The sequence below is a fragment of the Chlorocebus sabaeus genome, chromosome 28 (assembly GCF_047675955.1).
Source record: "Chlorocebus sabaeus isolate Y175 chromosome 28, mChlSab1.0.hap1, whole genome shotgun sequence".
Classification (NCBI taxonomy): Eukaryota; Metazoa; Chordata; class Mammalia; order Primates; family Cercopithecidae; genus Chlorocebus; species Chlorocebus sabaeus.
Window position 1 is genome coordinate 8,020,689 of NC_132931.1, and position 18,175 is coordinate 8,038,863.

The window sequence follows — 18,175 nt, forward strand, 5'->3', positions numbered from 1 at the left end:
CCCCGCTCAGCCTCCCGAGTAGCTGGAACTACAGCTGTGTGCCACCACACCTGGCTAACTTTTTTTTTTTTTTTTTTGCTGTGTAAGCTGGTCTCAGATTCCTGACCTCAAGCAATCCTCCTGCCTCAGTCTTCCAAAGTGCTGGGATTACAGGCATGAGCCACCCCCTCTGGCCATATTTCTATGAGTTTTCACAAATGCACGCAGTCAGGTAACTGGCATGGTAATCAAAACACATTCCAGTTCCATCTCCTCAAAAAAGTCTCCCACTCCCAGGCAAACCCTGTCCCTAATCTTGCATTTTCCAGAACATCGTATGAATAGAACCAGAGGCCAGGCGCAGTGGCTCATGCCTGTAATCCCAGCACTTTGGGAGGCCAAGGAGGGCAGATCACCTGAGGTCAGGAGTTCGAGACCAGGCTGGCCAGCATGGTGAAAACCTGTCTTTACTAAAAATACAAAAAAAATTACCAGGGGTGGCGGCGTGTGCCTGTAGTTCCAGCTACTCGGGAGGCTGAAGCAGGAGAATTGCTTGAACCAGGAAGGTGGAGCTTGCAGTTAGCTGAGATCGTGCCATTGCACTCCAGCCTGGGCAACAGAGCAAAGCTCCATCTCAAAAAACAAACAAACAAACAAAAAACACAAAAAACCCCACATATGAACAGAACCAGGTTGGAAATGGCCGTTCCAGTCTGCTTCCTTCCCTTAGCACAACGCTTGTGAGGTTTCCCTGTGGTGGTGTGGTATCCATTGTTCATCCTTTTTCACTGCTGACTAGTATTCCACAGTACGGATGTTCCAATTTGTTTATTCACTGGGCAGTTGGACATCTGAATTGTTTCCTGTTTGGGGCAATTATGAATAAAGCCACTATACATATTCCTCTTTAGGTTTTTATGTGAACTCGAGCTTTCATTTCTCATGGGTAAATACCTAGTCATATGGTAGGTGAAGGCTTAACTTTATAAAGGAGCCGTCAAAAACCCATAGAGACAACCATCAGCAATTACCAGGGGCTGCAGTGGGGGGTGCTGGGAACAGAGAGACTGCTAATGAGTAACAGGCTTCTTTTCAGTGATGAAAATGATGGGAATTAGATGGTGGCAATGGTCGCACAACTTAATGAAGATACTAAAAATACTGCATAGCGTTATTTTAAAATGGTGAATTTGGCCGCATGTGGTGGCTTATGCTTATATATCTCAGCACTTTGAGAGGCTGAGGTGGGTGGATTGCTTGAGCCCAGGAGTTCAAGAGCAGCCTGGGCCACGCAGCAAAACCCCATTTCTACAAGAGATACAAAAATTAGCCAGGCATGGTGGCACAAACCTGTAGTCCCAGCTACTCGGGAGGCTGAGGCAGGAGGATAGCTGGAGCCTGGGAAATGGAGGTTGCAGTGAGCCATGACTGCACCACTGCACTCCAGCCTGGTCAACAGAGCAGGACCCTATCTCTAAGAAAACTAAATAAATAGGCTGGGCACAGTGGCTCACACCTGTTATCCCAGCACTTTGGAAGGTCAAGGCAGGCGGATCACGAGGTCAGATCGAGACCATCCTGGCTAACACAGTGAAACCCTGTCTCTACTAAAAATACAAAAAAAAAAATTAGCCAGGCATGGTGGCACATGCCTGTAGTCCCAGCTACTCAGGAGGCTGAGGCAGGAGAATGGCACGAACCTGGGAGGCGGAGCTTGCAGTGAGCCAAGATTGTGCCACTGCGCTCCACACTCCAGCCTGGGCGACAGAGCAAGACTCCGTCTCAAAAAAAAAATAAACTAAATAAATGAAATGGTGAATTTTATGGTGTAATGATATCATGATAAAGAATAAGAATACGCCTGTAATCCCAGCACTTTGGGAGGCCGAGACGGGCGGATCACGAGGTCAGGAGATTGAGACCATCCTGGCTAACACGGTGAAACCCCGTCTCTACTAAAAAATACAAAAAACTAGCCAGGCGAGGTGGCGGGCGCCTGTAGTCCCTGCTACTTGGGAGGCTGAGGCAGGAGAATGGCGTAAACCCGGGAGGCAGAGCTTGCAGTGAGCTGAGATCCGGCCACTGCACTCCAGCCTGGGCGACAGAGCGAGACTCCGTCTCAAAAAAAAAAAAAAAAAAAAAAAAAAAAGAATAAGAATACGATAATTTTTATATTTTTTTGGTAGAGACAGGGCCTTGCTAATACATATGCCCTGTGTCTACCAAAAAAAAATTTAAAAATTAGTCAGGTGTGGTGGCTTGGCGCCTGCAGTCCCAGCTACTTGGGAGGCTGAGGCAGGAGGATCCCCTGAACCCAGGAGTTTGAGGCTGCAGGGAGCCACAATCCCACCAAAGCACTCCAGCCTGGGTGACAGAGCAAGACCCTGTCTCAAAAAAAAAAAAAAAAAAAAATGTAGAAACACCCCAAATGTCTATAACTGATGAACAGATAAACAAAATATGGTACATCCATTAAATGGAATATTATTTGGCCATATAAAGAAAGGCACATTGACTCACACTACAACGTGGATGAAGCTTGAACACATGATACTCACTGAGAAAAGGCCAGACTCAAAAGACCACATATTACATGATTCCATCTACAAGAAACGCCCAGAATAGGCAAATCTACAGAGATGGAAAGTAAATTAGTGGTTGCCAGGGGATGGGGGAGAAGGGAATGAGGGCTGACTGCTTAATGGGTGGAGATTCTCAGGATGATAAAAACGCTCTGAAATTAGACTGCACAACTCTGTGAATATATTTTTTAAAAAAACACTGAATTATACACTTTAAAGGAATAGTTTTAAAATAAACTTACAAAAAAAAATCCAACATGGTAGAGAACAGAATCAAGTCCCTGGAGACATCACTGAGCCCCGAAAAGCATCACCACACACTCCTACCCCAGCCTCCGAATACCTACTCACAGGTACCCATCCCATCCTCCAAATACTTTCCATATTTTCTTATGAGGAATAAATATACTCCTCTTTGTTTAACTGTCAGGTTTAATATCTAAAGTCTGCCAGGCTATATATATATATATACACACACACATATACACACATATAGTTTTTTGGGTTTTTTTTGGAGACAGAGTCTTGCCGCTCTGTCGCCAGGCTGGAGCGCAGTGGCGCAGTCTCGGCTCACTGCAACCTCCGCCTCCTGGGTTCAAGCGATTCTCCTGTCTCAGCCTCCCAGGTAGCTGGGATTACAGGCACACATCACCACACCTGGCTAATTTTTGTATTTTTAGTAGAGATGGGGTTTCACCACGTTGGCCAGGCTGGTCTTGAACTCCTGACCTCGTGATCCACCCGTCTCGGCCTCCCAAAGTGCTGGGATTACAGTCGTGAGCCACCGCACCTAGCTGTTTTTTTTTTTTTTTTTTTTTAAATTATTTTTATGTTTTGTAAAGACAGGGTCTCACTATGTTGCCCAGGCTGGTCTCGAACTCCTAAACTCAAGCAATTTGCCCATCTCAGCCTCCTGAAGTGCTAAAATTCAGGAGGGCTAAAATTACATGCCTAGGCCGCCGCACCTGACCTGGCTTATAGATATTTGCTATATTTACAGTTGGGTGTTTTATTGCCTATAGCCAGATTCAGTCCTAAATGACCGGGGACGGTCCCCTCTTTGCCACTAACCAGGACTCGGGGAGCTCTGTACACTGGGGAGTAAAGCTCTAGGCTGACAGTCAGGATTAAGCAGAATGTCAAGTAATTAGGCCTCGTCACCCGCCAGGTGGCCTCAGGAATGTCACATACATGTGCATATACATACCCCCGCGAGCAGACAATGATGTGTGTCTAAATAGCCCCGAGGCGGATCACTTGAGGCCAAGAGTTCAAGACCAGTCTGGTCCAATGTGGTGAAACCCCGTCTCTACTAAAAATAAAAAAATTGGCCGGGAGCCGTGGCGGGCGCCTGTAATCCCAGCTACTCAGGAGGCTGAGGCAGGAGAATGGCTCGAAACCAGGTGTTGGAGGTTGCAGTGAGCCGAGATCACACCACTGCACGCCAGCCTGGGTAACAGAGCGAGACTCTGACTCAAAAAATAAAAATTAAAAATTAAATACAAAATAAAATACAAAAATTAGCTAGGTGTGGTAGTGCATGCCTGTAATCCCAGCTACTCGGGAGGCTGTGGCAGGCAAATCGCTCGAACCTGGGAGGCGGAGGCTGCAGTGAGTTGAGATCACGCCACTGCGCTCCAGCCTGGGCGACAGAGCAAGACTCCGTCTCAACAACGAAACGAAATAAATAAATAAATAAATAAATAAATAAATAAATAAATAAATAGTCCAGAGGATTAACTGTCCTGGCACTTCACACTGGCGCTGTCTGTACGCATCAGCTGTCTTTCCTGGAGGGAAACGCCCCAAACTGGGCTGCACCCGGCTCAGAGAGACAAGGTGCCCCCCCTGCACTGTCATCGCCACTGCCCTCCAGATGCCTCTGAATGCCACAGCCAGGCCGGCAGAAGCAACTCCTGGTGTGGGTAGAGGAGCGCCAATGAGAGCTGGGGTTGAAGGATGGAGGGGGGCCGGGCACAGGGGCTCACCCCTGTAATCCTAACACTTTGGGAGGCCGAGGCGGGTGGATCACTTGAGGTCAGGAGTTCGAGACCAGTCTGGCCCACATGGTGAAACCCCATCTCTACTAAAAATACAAAAACTAGCCGGGTGTGTTGGCAGGTGCATGTGGTCCCAGCTACTGGGGAGGCTAAGAAAGAATTGCTTTAACCCCAGAGGCAGAGGTTGCAGTGAGCCGAGATCGTGCCACTGCACTCCAGCCTGAGCAATGGAGTGAGACCCTGTCTCCAAAAAAAAAAAAAAGGGTGGAGGAGGCCCCCACCCTTCATGGGCTCCCACCCCGAGCTTGCTTCTAATTCACTTGACAAAGTTGCGCAGGATGCCCACTCCGCACCAAGCAGGGTGCCAAGAAGGGCAGGGATGTGGAGAACAACACAATGATGGGGCCCTGACCCACTGGAAGTCACACTCTGTCTGTGAAGGTGACAGACAAGCACAAGGGCAATTAGAATCTTGTTTGTGATGCGGGCTGTGGCTGGGGACACAGGCGAGAGGCACCTAATGTGACCTGGAGGGGGAGATGAGGTCAGGGAAGCTCTGCAGAGAGAAGTGACATCCCAGCTGAGACCTGCAATGAGAAATCAGCCCAGGGACACAGCCAGGGAGCATTACACACGCTCTAGGGGAGAGGCAGCAGTGTTCCAGGAAGCCAGACAGAGCACAGTACGTTTTAGAAACGATGAGGCTCATCGTGGCTGGCAGACAGACATAGGCAGGGCCTGGCCATGCCCAGTCTCCAGCTTTTCCAGGAGCCACGGGAACCCCTGAGCTGCCTGGGAGTGAGGCCATCAGATACAGATCTTCACCTGGAGTCAATGCAGCAGCCCCACTGTCACGTCCTATCTCTGGCCCTACACTTCTGTCCGAATCTCCGTCCTCCAGGGCTGTGCAGAAAGCCACTTCTGCAGGTTGCCATCAACAACACCTGGGAGTGGCATTGTCTCCCATCCCCTAAGCAGCCACAGGTATCCCCCACCCCAGAACAGGGCCTGGCCTCTAACAAGTGGAATGGCTAACTGTGACCTTGAGGGGCTAAGGGGCCGGCAGGCCGAGGGTAGAACCAACCAGTTCTACCTTTTGAGGTTTTCCCAGTTTGCAGAAGTAGAAACCGAGGCATGCTGGCCGGGTGCGGTGGCTCACGCCTGTAATCCCAGCACCTTGGGAGGCCAAGGCAGGTGGATCACTTGAGGCCAGGAGTTCAAGACCAGCCTGGGCAACATGGTGAAACCGTGTCTCTACTAAAAACACAAAAAACTAGCCAGGCATGGTGGCAGGCGCCTGTGATCCCAGTTACTTGGGAGGCTGAGGCAGGAGACTCATTTGAACCCAGGAGGTGGAGGTTGCAGTGAGCCGAGATCCTGCCACTGCACTCCAGCCTGGGAGACAGAGCAAGACTCCGTCTTAAAAAATAAATAAATAAATTGAGGCATGCCATACCCCACACCCCACACCCCAGGGACAGAGAGGGTGTGTCCCAGACAGGCAGAAGATAAGAACAGATCTTGGAATGAAGGGGTCCAAGGTTCGCTGTCTGGGGAAGTGGGGCTCCCATGGGGCCAGCTTCTGGGGTCATCATGGGACAAGCTGAAAAAGTGTTCTTCACTGAGATGGCAGCTAGCTCCCCGCAACGGAATACACTGATTTTCCCAAGAACCTGGCAATACTATATAAGAAAACTATCCTTGTTTGTGCAGATGAGGCTCAGAGAGGTACAGTCACTTGCCTGTGGTCACACAGCAGCTCAGCAGTCAGGCTGGGATTTGAACCTAGGTGTGTCTGGCTTCAAAGACCCTGATGGTTCCTCTGCACCCTGCTGTGAAGTGAGGGATCCCTGGCCCTCTCGTTTGGATATGCTGAGAAGAGAATATCTCAGGGAGCTGCTAGCCCGGGGCAGGTGGGTGGGTGGACCAGGATCAAAGAGGGAGGATGTGGTTTGCCCACCTGCCCAGAGGGCTGCACCCACAGCTGGGAGCCAGGGTGTGCACTGGGAGCAGGGGTAACCACCTCTTTCCCCAAAGCCCTTCCTCTCCGAACCTGGCCTCACTGCAAGAAGCAGCCATGCCTGAAAAACCAGCTCCTGGATAAACATGAGAGACACATCAGACTGAGAGAATCACAAGACCCCTTGGAGCTGCCAGGACCACCCTGGAGCCAGGTGGGTGGGCGGGGGGTCTTGTCTGCTGCAGGGAACCACCCAGGAGCACCCAAGGGCCTTCCTTCCTGCATAGGACTAACCTCTTTCCAGGCTTCCCACCGAGTGCTGGCCCCAGGGTCCAGCCTTTGAGGACTTCCAGGGACTCGGTAGGGGTGGGAGGCAAGGGTTGGGTACGGGGGAAGGTGCTTGGGGCAACCTTCATCTGAGAGGGGCTACAGTGATTTCACAAATAGCAAATTAAATAACAAAGTAAAAACCAGCTGGGCACAGTGGCTCGTGCTCACGTCTGTAATCCCAGCACTTTGGGAGGCTGAGGCGGGTAGATCACTCGAGGTCAGGAGTTTGAGACCAGCCCAGCCAACAATGGCGAAACCCCATCTCTACTAAAAACACAAAAATTAGCCGGGCATGGTGGCAGGTGCCTATAATCCCAGCTATTAGGGAGGCTGAGGCAGAAGAATTGCCTGAACCTGGGAGGCAGGGGGCTGCAGTGAGCCGCGATCACACCACTGCACTCCAGCCTGGGTGACAGAGGGAGACTCTGTCTCAAAAACAAACAAATAACAACAACAAAAACAATACAGTAAAAAAAAAAAACCCAAATCTCTCAAGACACCCACGCAAGACATGTGATCACCCAGGAACCTCAGTCTCCTTAGGAAGCTGAGAGCCCTGGGAAACTCATGGATTTGCCAATGGGAAACTGACAAACTCTTGCTGGGGTCCCCTGCTTCATTCACGCCCACCTGGCAACCCTGGGGAGGTACTTGCTGTGGTTCCATTTTCTAGAGGGTCAAACTGAGGCTCAGCCTCAGGCAAGTGACAAGCTGGAGTCCATGAACCACCATAATCTAGGTGCTGGCCACACAGGGGTTCACCAGAACAGCCACTGTTCACACAGGGCCAACCTCAGGTAGCAATGGGTTCCAAACATTTAGCGACCAGAACTGTATTTAGAGCTCTAACAGGTAACTCCAGTAAAAGTGGTCCTAGGGCAGGGTGCGGTGGCTCACACCTATAATCCCAGCACTCTGGGAGGCCAAGGTGGGTGGATCATTTGAGGTCAGGGGTTCGAGACCAGCCTGGACAATATGGTGAAACTCCACCTCTACTAAAAATACAAACATTAGTTGGGTGTGGTGACACGCACCTGTGATCGCAGCTACTGGAGAAGCTGAGGCAGGAGAATCACTTGAACCCAGGAGGCGGAGGTTGCAGTCAGCCGAGATGGCGCCACTGCACTCCAGCCTGGGTGACAGGGTGAGACTCTGTCTCAAAAAAAAAATAAAAAATAAAAAAAGGGGTCCTACTCTGGCCCAAAGGGGCACAGGAGGTTTGAGCCTCACATGTCCCCACCTCCTGCTCCTTGGTGGCCCCAGGGGCTCTCCAGGGCTCTGTGGTAATCCACAGGCTCACATTACCCTCAGCTGAGTCTCACAGCCCTGCAAACCTAGTGTTCTGTTCTCCCATTTAAAGATAAACAGGCCAGGCACAGTGGCTCACCTCTCTAATCCCAGCATTTGGGAAGCTGAGGTGGGGGGATCACTTGAACACAGGAGTTTGAGACCAGCCTGGGCGACATGGCAAGATCCCCATCTCTACAAAATAAAAAAATCAGCTGGGTGCAGTGGCACGTGCCTGCAAACCCAGCTACTTAGGAGGCTGAGGTGGGCAAATCACTTGAGCCTAGGAGTTCGAGACTGCAGCAAGCTATGATTACGCCACTGCACGCCAGCCTGGGTGACAGAACGAGACCCTGTCTCAAAATAATAATAACAAAAGATGAACAAACCAAAGCCCAGAGATGTGACATCACTCAGCCAGCCGTGTTCCGTTTGATCCTAACTCATGCTCCTGCCTGCAACAGCGGCTTCACCACCCTCCTTCCCTACCCCCAGAAGTCCTGCTCTTATTTCATGCAAACATGGAATTTCTACCCCAAGCAAAACAGCTGCAGGAGTGAAGACCAGAGACTCACCACCAGGAACCCCCAGACTCCCAGAGGGTGGGGGTACATAAGATAATGGGCAAGATACCCCAGGGCACAGCCAACTCCCCTCCCTGGCACCACCCGCCACCTCCAGCTGTCCTGGCCCCGTAGCCTCAATTACTCCAGAGCCCACCTGGATGGCGGCGGGAGGATCACATGGGGCCAGAGGCCCTGAGGGCAGCGGCAGGCAGGTGTAATTTCATCGCGGGGCTCACGGTATGAGTCACCAGAAACAGAAGATGAAATTCCAGCTCTGAGGACGGAGATGAGCAGCTCCCCCAGCTTGGGGTCAGCTCTCGATGTGTGGGGGTAGGGGGGAATGATGGGGTGCAGGCCACAGGCCCCCTGCCAGCCAGATGGTGCCTTTGTGAAAATAAGTAAGAGGAACCACCTTCTTCTGGGGGGTCCCGGGCTGATGCAGGGCTGGCCAAGCCAGTTTGCTAGATTTCCCTAGAGAGGAGAGTGGCTAGAGGTATGTGGTATATCCACACCACAGAACACTACTCAGGAACCAGAAGCGACCAGCTACCCATGCACCCAGCAATGCACATAAATGCACTGTGCTGCGTGAAGTCAGATTCAGAGGTTGTGGACTATAGGATTCTATTTATGTGACATTCTACAAATGGAAAACCATATACAGAAGACAGATCAGTGGTTGCTGGGTTGGGACAAGCGACAAGGATAAACAAACAGGTTTCAAAAACTTTTAGGGGTTAGAACAGGATTGTTCTAACTCCTGGGGTCAAGCAATCCTCCTGCCTTAGCCTCCCAAGTAGCTGGTACTACAGGCACACATCACCACACCCGGTTAATTTTTTTTTTTTTAAGAGATGGGGTCTTGCTATGTTGCCCAGGCTGGTCTCAAACTCCTGGCCTCAAGCGATCCTCCCACCTCAGCCTCCTGAGTAGCTGGGGCTACAGGCATGAGCCACCTCGCCTGGCTAATTTTTGTACTTCTTGTAGAGATAGGGGGTTCACTATGTTGTTTAGGCTAGTCTCAAACTCCTGGCCTCAATCCATCCTCTCGCCTCAGCCTCCCAAAGTGCTGTTCTATGTCTTGATGGGGGTTGGACGACATGAGGGTGTGAGCCAGGGAAGTTCCTGGTATAGCATAGCCCTCACTCCTCAACAATATTTAAAATAAAATATAAAGTGGGGCTTGGACATGGTAGCTCATGCCTATAATCCCAGCACTTTGGGAGGCCGAGGTGGGCGGATCCCTTGAGATCAGGAGTTCGAAACCAGCCTGGTTAAGATGGCAAAACCCCATCTTTACTAAAAATACAAAAATTAGCTGGGTGAGGTGGCATGCACCCACAATCCCAGCTACTCAGGAGACTGAGGCAAGAGAATTGCTTGAACCTGGGAGGCAGAGGTTGCAGCAGGCTGAGATCACACCACTGCATTCTAGCCTGGTGACAGAATGAGACTCCATCTCAAATAAATAAATAAAATAAAATATAAAGTGGGCCCTTCTCATGTGCCAGCCGGGGGCTAGGGATCAGGACCTAATGAGACCCCCTGAGGCCTGACACCCCTGCAAGGTTCTCACTGGCTGGTGGAACAACAGACGGATGGACGAAAAGATACAGACTTGTTTTAATGGTGGTTCTGCCAGTAGCCAGAAAATGTACCTTGAGACCCTGCTAGACCCCAGCCAGCAAAGAGGCCTATCCTCGGCCAACCATCTAAGAGGCAGGGAGCCTGGAGGGTCTCCCCTCTGCCACGGGGAACAGGAGGGGAAAGGGCTAAGCTGCTCCCCACTTACCTGCCCTCCCCAACCATGAAGCCTCTTCTACATCCTCAAGCGCCCAGGACCCCAAGCCCTCAAACCAGGCCCTCCTGCCCTGTCTCCACCACAGACCTGCCCCCAGGGGGCCCACACACCCACACTGTAGCATCCCCACGGGGCCACGCCAAGTCCCTTGGACTACAGCACCACCCTGGGACCCAGGCAGGTTGGGGAGCGCCATCTCCCTTTTACATCCAAGCAAACTGCCCAGGTGGGTGGAAGGTGGACATGGACCCCATGACCCCGGCCCCTTACTTCGCCCCCATGCCCCCTACTCCAGAGGCTGCAGCACAGGTGCTGGGAACCTGCCTCGGGTGGCAGCATGGCAAAGGTGCAGGAATTCCCAGCAGCCTCTATGCTGTGGGGTCAGTCCCTCAAGTCCACAACCGTCCCTGCTGGCGGGGTCTCCCAGCCTTGAAAGGGAGGCATTGCAGATACTTTTCCAGCACTCAGCCCTTGCCAATCCTACATGAAAATCTTCCTTGGTGTCTAATAGGGTGTTTCCAGCAATTTCCCACCCCCTCCTCCCAGCATCTCTAAATATACCGTATGGACCACATTGGCCAGAAATCCCTGAAGATAAGGACTTCCCAAACTGGGGATCCCTGGGCACCCCTCAGGCCACCTAGACTACACCCTCCGTACTACCCAGGCCAGGAGGAGATCTAGACCCTCCAGCCGCAGGCTGGAGAAGCCCCGACCAAAGACATTAGAAGGACACTGCCTGTAATTCCAGCACTTTGGGAAGCTGAGATGGGAGGACTGCTTGAGGCCAGGAGCTTGAGACCAGCCTGGGCAACACAGCAAGATCCTATCTCCAAAAAAAAAAAAAAAATTTTTTTTTTAATTAGCTAGGTGTGGTGGTGCACACCTGCAGAGGCTGAGGTGGGAGGATCACACTGAGCCCAGGAGTTGGAGGTTGCAGTAAGGTAGGATCACGCCACTGCACTCCAGCCTGGGAAACAGAGTGAGACACTGTCTTAAAAAATAGAATAAAATAAAAATGAAAAACGACCATGCTGGCCGGGTACAGCAGCTCACTTCTGTAATTAAAGCACTTTGGGATCACTTGAACTCAGGAACTGGGCAACATGGCGAAATCCTGTCTCCACCAAAAATACGAAAAATTAGGCGGGCATGGTGGTGTGTGCCTGTGGTCCCAGCTACTCGGGAGACTGAGCCAGAGGGATCGCTTGAGCTGGGGAGGGAGAAGCTGCAGTGAGCCGAGATTGTGCCACTGCATTCCAGCCTGGGTGACAGAGTAAGACCTCATTTCAATACAAATTTAAAAAAAAAAAAAAAAAAAAAAAAAGGCCATGATTCAGTGAATCAGCTCCACTGGATTCAAACTCGCTCCAGATCATCCCCGGGGCCTCTACTGAGCCCTGACCCCAACTCCAGCGTCAGCCACACACACCTCTGGCCCCTCCCCAACCCCCATCCGTCTCACCACCCCAGAGGCAGCAGTAGTAGGGTTGGCAGATAAAATGCAAGGCCCCCAGTTCAGTCTGAACTACAGATCAACAACGGGTAACTTTTAGCTAGAAGTTCATCCCAAATATTGCATTAGTCCTTGCTTGTCTGAAATCCAATTTTAGCTGGGCATCCTTATTTTTATTTGCTAAATCTGGCAACCCGAAGCAGGTGGTCCTGAAGGAGGGCGACAGGTGGGCACACAAATAGCTCTGGGTCAGCCAGGCCCCAGCTCAGGGACCAGAGGCAAGGGTGTTTGAAATGAGAGTTCTGTTCACCGCCTGAGACACTCCCTAAGACCGTGGAAGATAAAGTACATCCTCACCCATTTCACCTATCTTATTCAGGACACCTATCTTATCTTTTTTTTTTTTTTTTTTGAGACAGAGTTTCGCTCTTGTCGCCCAGACTGGAGTGCAATGGTACGATCTTGGCTCACTGCAACCTTCACCTCTTAGGTTCAAGCAATTCTCCTGCCTCAGCCTCCTGAGCAGTTGGGATTACAGGCGCCTGCCACTATGCCTGGCTAATTTTTGTATTTTTAGTAGAGATGGGGTTTCACCATGCTGGCCAGGCTGGTCTCAAACTCCTGACCTCAGGTGATCCACCCGCCTCGGCCTCCCAAAGTGCTGGGATTACAGGCATGAGCCACGGTGCCCAGCCCTAACTTATCTTAAATGGGCAAATTTCTGGGGCAGGAACCCAGGTTCCTACAGCCCTGGCCCCATTCTGCACAACCCTCTATACTCATGAAACCACAAACCCAGGTGCAGATTGGCCCAGAGAGAAGGGAAGGGGACCGAGAATGGATCAGTTCTGCAGGATGAAGGGAGAGAGAGCTGCCAAAATAGGGTGGGTGAAGAAGTAATGAATGAGGCCGGGCCTGGGGGCTCACGCCTGTAATCCCAGCACTTTGGGAGGCCAAGGAGGGCCAATCACCTGAGGTAAGGAGTTCAAGACCAGCCTGGCCAACATGGTGAAACCCTATCTCTACTAAAAATACAAAAATTAGCCGGGTGTGGTGGTGCATATTTGTAATTCCAGCTACTCGGGAGCCTGAGGCACAAGAATCACTTGAACCGGAGAGGTGGAAGTTAGAGTGAGCCGGGATCGTGCCACTGCACTCCAGCCTGGGCAACAGAGCAAGACTCTATCTCAAAAAAAAAAAAAGAGGTGGTGATGGACCAGGGGGCTTTCCTGAAAAGCTTTCTGCCTCCAACACCCACATTACAAGACGCCCTGCAGGCCAAAGCCCTTCTGCCACACCTGGAGATACCTGGCTGAAAACTTCCAAAGTAGGCCAAGAAAGTGACAGGGTCCCGCCTCACTACCGGAGTATGGAGCCTGGGCAGAAAGCACGTTTCTATGAGACGAGGCTGAGGGGATTCCGAGAGGCCAGGCCCCTCCTGCCCTACCTGGAGCTCCCAACACCTGCACCTTGGAGACTGTTACCCCCTCCCAGCAATCACCTGTCACAACGCACTGTCTTCTGGCCAGGTTCATGCGTCCCCTTCTCCCCCAGAAAACCATCCTTCCCACCACTCCACCTCTGCTATGAGTTCCTTCGGGGAATTCCCTTCCAGTCACACTAAAGCATCCCTGTCCTAGCGGCCCCACATTCTCCTGAAAGCCCCTCAATCAAAACTGAACTCAGGGCCGGGCGCGGTGGCTCATGCCTGCAATTCCAGTACTTTGCGGGGCAGAGGCGGGCAGATCACTTGAGGTCAAGAGTTCTAGACCAGCCTGGCCCACATGATGAAACCCCATCCCTACTAAAACTACAAAAATTAGCCGGGTGTGGTGGAGCATGCCTGTAATCTCAGCTACTTGAGGCAGGAGAATCGCCTGAACCCGGGAGGCAGAGGTTGCAGTGAACCGAGATGGCGCCACTGCACACCAGCCTGGGTGACAGAGCGAGACTCCCTCTCAAAAAAAAAAAAAAAAAATTAACTCAGCATGGATCCCAATCCCTGGGTCCTGCTCTGCTCCTCTGTTTGTAAATTGGTCCTGCCGGCCTTGTTCCACAGGTGTCTCCTGAAGCCTCTGCAGGCCCCATGGAGCTGGGCGTACACCCCTGGCTTGTCCCAAAGAACCTGACTGTGGCCCTGGCTGCCACGCATCTGAGAGAGAGATACTTACAAACAGCGAGAGTCAGAGAACTGAGAGATACAGAGAGGATGACACTGAGGAGCAAAGCCCGTGAGAGAAGACACAGGCTGGGGTTGTGGGGAGAAAGGGGGCCCCAGGAAGTTCAGGGAGAGACCCTGGGACTCCTACCAGGGTGGGGAACTTGCCCCAGGCATGAGCATTTAAGAAAAATAGGAGAGAGTCTGCTCAGCCATTTAGGTCAAGGCTCAAGAGCAGGATTTCATTCATTCATTCATTCAATCATTCATGCATTCATTCAAACATGTAGCCATTTAACAAGTATTCGAGGAGCAAGCCTCCATCCCTACCTGTCCCTAGTGCAACTGGGGAGAGAAATGTAAACATCTGAGTAAGATCAACGTTGGGACAAAGGAAGGAAAGGATGATGTCTGGGTGTGGTGGTTCACTCCTGTCATCCCAGCACTTTGAGAGGCTGAGGTGGGAGGACTGCTCACGCCCAGGAGTTCGAAACCAGCCTGGGCAACATAGCAAGACCCCATCTCTATAAACAATAAAAAATTAGCCAGGTGAGGTGGCGTTTGTCTGTGGTCCCAGCTATTTGGGAGGCTGGGGCAGGAGGGTGGCTTGAGTCCAGGAGTTCAAGGCTGTAGTGAGCTGTGATTACACTACTGCACCCCAGCCTGGGCACAGAGCAAGACTCTGTCTCAAAAAAAAAAAAAGAAAGGATGTCATGGGGATACACAGGTGGCACCATGGCCAGCCCTGAGGATGAGGAAGTCTTCAGCCCAAAGACACCACAGCCAAGCCAAGTCCTGAAGGAGGAGAGGAAAAGAGGCAAATTCGACAATCCTGATCCCCTACCCTAGCCAGGCAGGGCCATTAAAGGAAGCCCCCTAGCCTCCTCAGGGGAAAGGGCAAGAAGAACCTTCGAGAGAAGAGGAACAGTGTGTGTGCAGAGGCCAGGCGTGGGAGGAAGCCAGGTCATTCAGGAAAACGGTAAGACTACAGGATTTTTTCTTTCTCTCTTTCTTTCTTTCTTTCTTTTTTTTGAGATGGAGTCTTGCTCTGTTGCCCAGGCTGGAGTGCAGTTGCGTGGTCTTGGGGTCCCGAGCAGCTGGGATTACAGGTGCCCGCCACCATGCCCAGCTAATTTTTTCTATTTTTAGTAGAGATGGGGTTTCACCATGTTGGCCAGGCTGGTCTCAAACTCCTGACTTTGTGATCCACCCACCTCGGCCTCCCAAAGTGCTGGGATTACAGGCGTGAGCCACTGTGTCCGGCCAGACTACAGAATTCATGAATGGGCTGAGGAAGCAGTGAGTGGTCAAAGAGAGACTGGACCCCGAATGAGAATCATCTGAGAGCTGCGGTCTGTGGTTCCAAGGTCATGCTTAGGACGTGAATGTCCCAAGCCATCACCCACCATCCACAAGACCCCAGGTCCAACAAGCAAGCTGTCACCAAACTGTGGATGGCCTGGCCTCTGGAGTCAAGCAGGCTGCAGACACAGCTACCTCCAAGACCCCTAGATTACAGCTGCCACTCAGACTATTGCCAAACACCAAGCGCTGACGACTACCACCTCATCAGCAGGCTAGCCGGGCTCCCGGGAGGCTGCCTTCAACGAACAGATAAAAATTATTTGTGATTAGCATATTGCAAATAAATGACCCTTCTCCCAGCATCGAGAGAACAGTCCTTCTAAGTAGGTTTAAGCGTGTCCCCTACAAAGCTGTCTTCAAGACCCAGTTTTACAACCGTCGGCCCTAAGTTCTCGAACATTTTAAGAGTGCAGGCTCTGAGTGGCTGCGGAGTTTCAACCCTTCCTTCCTAGTTTCCTCTGTGGGGTCCTGTGGGACCCTCTGAGTCAGAACTGCCGATTTCTAGGTCACCCTCAGAGCAGGCTGTGGAAGAATGAGGTGTGGACTTGAGCCTCCCACACCCCAGAGGCAGGATGGGGGTTCCGATACCCTGTCACCTTGGGGCCAAGCCTGTCCCTTGGTCCGCAGGTGCCTGCTCAGAAGAGGTCAGAGTCTATCTCACACCCTCCTGGGCCCCAAATAGGGCGGTTCATGACGGCCACCTAACTACCTTATACCTAACCCCTCCCTGCCAGCAGCCACCAGCCTCCAGCCACCTCCTCCTGCTTAGAATAAATAATCGATGCTGGTGCCTTTCCCCTCTGGAATGACACTGCTGAAATAAATGAGCTGCTTGGGGCACCTTCCAAGCCCCAAGGCCCCAGGCCAGTGCCAAGGAGTCAACAGTTCTGGCCACGGGGCAGCCAGACACACAGAGGCCGACCATAGCAGCGGCAGGCCAGGGTAGCTTCTAGACACCCCTCTCTTCTTCTAAGAGAAAGCCCTGCAAATGCCCACTCCTCCAAAAACTGTGGGGGCCTGCCCTCCACTCCCACCCGCCAGGCCCAGGGCCATCCCTGGGGTACCCCTTGGCACACTCTCCATCCAAGAGCCAGTACTCCCCCCACAGGCCCTGCAGCGAGACCCCTATGTCCCAGTGCCCTCGCTTCAGCTGGGATGGGGACACAGGAGACTCCCACCACAGGACCTTGGTCCTGGGAGGCAGGGTCACTAGGCCAGACGCCAGAGCTCCATCCCCCTCCAGCACTGCCAGGAGGGTGGAACTCTCTCTCAGCGGCACAGCGTCCCCCTTCCCTGGGCCCACGCCAGGCGGGGCAGGGTCTCACTCTCTGGCTGCTGGCCAGGGGTGCAGAGCCCAGGAAAGGTGTCAAGCCCATCATGCCCAGGGTACTTAGGTTGGGGCGGGTGGGTGTTCAGCACCCTGTGGCCCCTCCTCTGTCCTCTCCACCCATCTGCAGGAACTCAGAGACCACCCACAGACCGAGTACCCCCAACTTACTCCTCTGAACCCTTTGTGCTCCCCCCACTGCCACCTTCTGAGTCCCCTCCACCCGGAGTTCAGTGGCCACCACCACACAGGCCAGCTCCCTCCCCGGGGCGGCGAAGGGGGGTCCACAACAGGAACCACCCTGTTGGGGCAATCCTGGCTGGGCTGGACTCCGCCTGGGAGATGGGGGCGCGGGCCAGGGGCTGGCCCAGCCCGGGAAAAGGTGGAGGGGGATGAAAGGCGGGGACCGCGGCCTTCCCAGCCCCCTCTGCTCCCACCCCGGCGCCCGCCACCGCGGGCAGCGCGACTGACCTCATTCGCCAACTGCAGCAGCCTGCGGGCGCCGGCCCGGGACGCCCCCCACCTCCAGAAGGGCCGGTGGCAAGGAGGGAGGGGGTGACAGCTCCCAGCTCCTCGCCCCTCCCGGGCAGGTGGGGGGCAGCCGTTCCTCCCCTCCCCCGGGCCCGAATTATAATCCCAGTCACGTGCCTCCCCGGGCACCCAAAAGCCGGCCCCAGCTCCTGTAACACCTTGAGAGGGGGAGGGGCGGGGCCCCCCCGGAGGAGGCGGAGGGGATCGGGGGCGGGGGTGGGGGGGAAGGGGAGAAGGGCCTCGGCGCCCGCCCCCCGCAAAAGTTTCTCCTACCTTGGAGGATCCCCAAGCGCTCCTGCCAGCGGCGCCCCGGCCCCGGCCCGCGGCCAGGACTCAGCCTCCTGCCGCTGCCTCCTTAATTAATCCGGGAGAATGGGGGAAGGAGAGGCAGAGGGAGGCGAGGACGGCGGCGCGGCGAGGGCGGGGAGGGAGGCGCGGGGAGGGGGCGCGGGGGGGGATCGGCCGGCCGGGGGGCTGGCGCTCGGCGGCCCCCACCCCCGGCGCGGGCTGCGGCGGAGGGCGGGGCGGCGCGGGGAGCGGAGCGGAGAGCGGGAGCGCGGGGAGGCTCTTTGTTCTGTAATCCCAGTAAGATTGCCAGCCATTCGCCCCGGCCCTAATCCCAGCCCCGCGCAACACCACCCTCCATTGGCTGCCATTTACATACGGGATTAGCCCGCCCCGCGCCCCGCGCCCCTGCGTCCCCCCCTTGCTACCCCGCGCCCCTGCGTCCCGGGGATCTGGGCACCGCGGTGGGGAGAGCGCGCCGCACCCCTCGGTCCCAGACCTACAGGGAGGGGCGGTGGCGCCCTCGGTCCCCCCCCAGCCCCGGATTA

General features: G+C 53.6%; 1 protein-coding gene across 2 annotated transcripts in view; it reads right to left on the reverse strand.

Annotated features, from left to right (window-relative positions):
* The window catches only part of GTF2IRD1 (GTF2I repeat domain containing 1), a 145,492-nt gene extending 127,606 nt beyond the window's left edge, over window positions 1-17,886 (reverse strand). For both annotated transcript variants that reach the window (XM_073012681.1, XM_073012680.1), the window contains exon 1: window positions 17,616-17,886. The gene's annotated coding sequence lies outside the window, so the exon portion shown is untranslated. The remainder of the gene's footprint in view (window positions 1-17,615) is intronic.
* Window positions 17,887-18,175: the final 289 nt, after the last annotated feature.